Consider the following 5440-nt stretch of genomic DNA (forward strand, 5'->3'; position numbering starts at 1 on the left):
TATAAAGAAAAAGGTCATGCAGACAATTTAAGTTCATATAGGCCAATATCAAATCTGTCATATTTTTCCAAAATTATTGAAACTGCTGTACACGAACAAACCTGGAAACATTTGAAAAAAATCTAATGCCATACCTGATGATCAATCTGCATACAGAGAAAATTACTCCACAGAAACAACAGTGTTAGCGATTAAAAATGACCCTAACAGAAATTATAACAAATGGCAAGTGTTGCATTCTTGTGATGCTTGATCCAAGTGCAGCATTTGATACTGTAGAACATACATATCTAATGGAAGACCTTAAAGCTGTGGGCATCGTAGAACGAGCATATGACTGGTTTGTGAGTTATCTTGAAAACCGCAAAGTTAAAGTAGTAATATCAAATGTTGAATCTGAGACAAGAAAACTAACCAAAGGGGTGCCTCAAGGAACTGTACTAGGTCCTCTCCTGTTTGAAATTTACACAATTGAACCGGCAAATATACTTGAAACTCACAGTTTAAAATATACGCTGATGATACACAATTCTATTTCCCAATTGAATCAGTTGATGAAGCTAAAAGAAAGATACATGAAATAATAAATGACCTTAAGGCTTGGATGTTAACAAAAAAGCTCAAGCTCAATGAAGATAAAAGTGAATGTATTATATTTGGAAATGAAAAAGATATAAAAAAGAATCGAATGCTTCCAAAGAATTGAAATAGGTCAATCGATCATTGACTTAAAGAAATCTGTCAGAAATCTTGGAGTAATCATGGATGATAGACTGACAATGAATGAACATATAAATAATATGGTAAGAAATTGTAACTATCATATTAGAAACATAGCATTTATTAGTAAATACTTAGATGAAAAATCTATGGCCATACTCATTAATCACCACATATTTTCAAGAATTGATTACTGCAACTCACTGTTCTATGGCTTACCCAATTATCAGCTGAAGAAAATTCAGAGCGTACAAAACAGAGCCGCTAGATTAATAAAAGGACTACACAATAGGGAAAGAGTTACCCCTGCACTAATTAAATTACACTGGCTGCCGGTAAAGGCGAGAATTGAATACAAGCTACTCTTACTAACGTTTAAGATACTGAACCAAAATGAACCAAAATATCTAAAAGAATGCCTGAACAAACTAGAACTAGAAACAAATGTTAACATAAGACACATGAGTCACAAACATAGGCTATCTGAACCAAGAACAAATAGTAAATTTGGTGCAAGGGCTTTTAGCTACTGTGCGCCTAGACATTATAATAAACTGCCAACTGAAATGAAGGACCTAAAGGGAGCAATTGAATTTAAGAAGAAACTAAAGACATTACTTTTCACAAGATCATATGGTTTGGAAGATGCTACAATCAAAGAATTGTATAAGTTATAATGAAAGTGTTTCGTTAGATGATTGATATGGACCCGCCCGAGAAGTAGTTCACTCGACTTCAGTGGAGGGTTGGATTTAAACTCAAAACAAGTAAGTAACAAGTAACCTAGGAGGACAGTTTTAACACTTACCCATTAAGTTCTTCCTAGACCAACGAGGGCTATCCAAACTTGTCATAACGTTACGAAGTGATACCCAAAACTTGTCTGACATTTTCAAATAACGGAGACAAAATTAAACTAAATTAACATCTATTTCCAATATAACTTCTATATGAAGCTCTGTGGATTTTTCATCCACGGGTGCCATCTTGAAATACACAATGAAGAAATGTCACATAAAATTGGGGATATTTAGTCTATCTTGATGATCTGGGGGCCGGTAATTGCATTATAAGCTCTTCGCTGCTATATATAATTGGTACTTAAGAAAAATAAAGTAACACTAGCAAATTTAACACAAAAAATAACATTAAATTGTCGAGACCGCGAATACGAACTTCACATCACTAATACAAATTTCAACTAACGCAACTGAGTTGACAGTTGCAGATTAGTGAATTTGATTTTGAATATTCTGGTGTTGAAAATGTCTAATTCGAGAAATATACTCTATTCATTTTACACCCTTTTAAAGTGGTAATAAAATTACCATAATTTTCATTAAAGGCATAAATAGAAAATATAGAAAGAAGAGGGAAATATATTAAAGCCGTCACGTTTACACGATTTCACGGGCCCGAGATACGGCACCAAATACAACAATGTTTACATATTATACTAAACGATTATCAGAGTTGCCAGGTTTTCTAAATGAGAAAAGGTCAATTTCTAATCAACAGAGGCTTTAAAAGGTCAACCCATTAATAGAAAAAGGTCAAAAATATAGTATTTAAGGCTCGGCTTTTTTCATATTACTAAAGGCCAACCTATTTAAACACAAAAGGTCAAATTTGAGTTTTTTTGGCCGGAAAAAAGGCCAAACTGGCAACCCTGACGATTATGAATCCAACTGTTTTATACTTTGATATCATTATTTTGCTATATCATAGTATATAACATTATACTGTATTACAACACCATACGGTCTGAAATTATAGAAATTAAAACATAATTGAAAGGACAACGAGCCCATTGGACTTTAAAAATATATTTTTTTTAATTAAACATTAGATTTTGCTGCAGATAGCCATTAAAATCACAGTTGTAAACAGACTCATTTAATCTTAATCTTCTTCCCCACCGTTAATCCTTACATTAAAGGGTCGGCTGCCTTGTGTTTATAGTTTGGTAGAGGGTTTTCTGTACTGTGTTAGTGTCCTTACACCCCCTACTACAGATCAATAAGCTACCTTATGTTTATAGGTCTAAAGGCCATTCATGAATGGCAGAGGCAAGGGGACAGTGACATTGCCCCATCAAGCAGGACAGTGCCCTAGAGACTGACCATATATCCATATGATCATATTCTCCACTCAAGATAGGACCAAGGAGGGCCAGGCAATGAGTGCTGGTGACTGAGCAGAGACTTGTAGGCTCCCCAAACTCCCATTCTTAGCTCACAAGGATGGTAAGGTTGTGGCGACTAAAGGAACTCACGAGTTTGAGCGGAACTCCAACCCAAGTCTGGCGATCATCAATCAGGGACATTACCATATAGGCCCACAACCATCTAATTAAAAAATGCTATTTATGAAAATGCATTTTCATAGCTATAGGCCTAGCCAGATCACCTTTCAATTAGGGTACGTTATTATTATTATTATTATTATTATTATTATTATTATTATTATTATTATTATTATTATTGTTGTTGTTGTTGTTGTTGTTGTTGTTGTTGTTCAAGTGAATTACTTTAATTTATTATTTTCATTATAAGAAACCATGATTTGATTGTCATCTTATCAATTTGTTTAGCCTTCTAGTTGGCATAAAATAAATCATAGACCTTCTTGTAAATAAAGGCTTACATTAGTAAGGGTCACAGAATGGTTTTCAACATCTACGTATATTTCCGGAAGCTTCATGCATGATGATTTTCATAAAAAATGGTGTAGGGAATAACGGAATTAATGCTAGGCCTATATTGCAGGAATGCCTATATTTTTAAGCACGCCTCCAAAAGACCCATTCTCATTCATCTTTTTATACAGCTTGTGTCAATTCATCCACGGCCTTAACAAGAGTGATTTCAGATACCATCTCTCTCTCTCTCTCTCTCTCTCTCTCTCTCTCTCTCTCTCTCTCTCTCTCTCTCTCTCTCTCTCTCTCTCTCACTGAGTGGGGATACCGTAACTTGTTGAAGGGGTTTGTTATGGCCAGGATTAGCAAAGCTATACTAGTCAGGGCCACCCATACTAGGTTGGTTTGCTGTGACCAATCAGATGAAAGTCTCTTATCATCACAATTCCGTACTGGTTAGTGTGGTGATTAAAACTGGCCAAACCCCAGACATGCACTCACATGTACAAGGCTTTCTTGCACTGGACAATAAACGGCTGCATTGTTATATATATATATATATATATATATATATATATATATATATATATATATATATATATATATGTATATATATATATATATATATATATATATATATATATATATACATATATATATATGCTTTATATATATATATATATATATATATATATATATATATATATATATATATATATATACATATATATATATATATATATATATGCTTTATATATATATATATATATATATATATATATATATATATATATATACATATATATATATATAATTTATTATCATTAGCCAAACTACAACATTAATTAACCATAATAGTTCTTACTTTTTTCATATCTTTTATAATTTTAATTTTGGTTTTAAGACCCCTCCCCAATCTCATTTTAAAGTATCTTCACATTTCTGCGATATATTTCTTATTGGACATTTTGTATATATAATTCCGTTTTTTTTTTTCTTTTGTATCAATTCATATTTTGTGGTGTTTTTAGACCGTCTTTAATATTTCTACTCGTTTATCTGTTGTTACATTAATATTATTTATTTTCTAGTTGGAGCTATTACACGTTATTCTAATTCCCCATAGATTTTTACCATTTTTCATATTCACCGCTTCTACATATGTTACTCTTTCCTCCTATTTTCTCACAAAATTGGTATTGTCCTGAATTTCCAATATGATTCACCCAGAATTTTATACTTCACATTGTCATCTTCACTCAAATTATCGTTATATTGAATAATTTATTTCTTTAATCTCTATAGGCATTTTCATCTCGTACGTTTTTGCACCAGAGCTAAATTTTTTCATTTTTTTTGTGATATTAAACATGGTTTACTCTAAGGGATTATATACTACCTTTTTTCACATCTTATGACGATTTTTTTTTTTTTACTTTATTTTGCTTGATCTTAATTTTCTGATCACAATCTGTATTTTCCTTTTAACCTCCCATTTTTTTCAGTTTCTATAGAATTCTCAAATCTTTTTAAGCTTAAGATAGTTTTGTGTGTAATTCAAACATCTCGAAGATAAATTCACTAGAGAATTTAAGCGTAATCCTACATTATATTCTTCATTATTGCTGCAGATTCCTTTTCCTTTTCGAAAGAAGAGTTACATGTGTTCTGCTTTTAGAGTTAGAAGTACTTATCTCTGTTACTTTAGATATAATACGGCGTTTTTGGTTCTATATTGGTAATGTGTTGTTTTCCAGAGTTATTTAGATTAATATCGTGCTTTATATAAAAGTTTTATTCAAGTTATATTATCTTATGATTTTTCTTTACAAATATTCATAAGAATCACCACATCTCTCTCTCTCTCTCTCTCTCTCTCTCTCTCTCTCTCTCTCTCTCTCTCTCTCTCTCTCTCTCTCTCTCTCTCTCTGTACGCCTTACATGCAATAAGGTTGAGTTTTGATGAAGACTGACCAAAACTTGTACTTTTATTCACCATTTATAAAACATTATGAGGATATATAAAAGAAACACTACTTATTTTAAGCAAGGCTGACGGCGTTTGCCCATTTGTAGCGTCTT

This window comes from Palaemon carinicauda, chromosome 6 (assembly GCF_036898095.1).
Source record: "Palaemon carinicauda isolate YSFRI2023 chromosome 6, ASM3689809v2, whole genome shotgun sequence".
Taxonomy (NCBI): domain Eukaryota; kingdom Metazoa; phylum Arthropoda; class Malacostraca; order Decapoda; family Palaemonidae; genus Palaemon; species Palaemon carinicauda.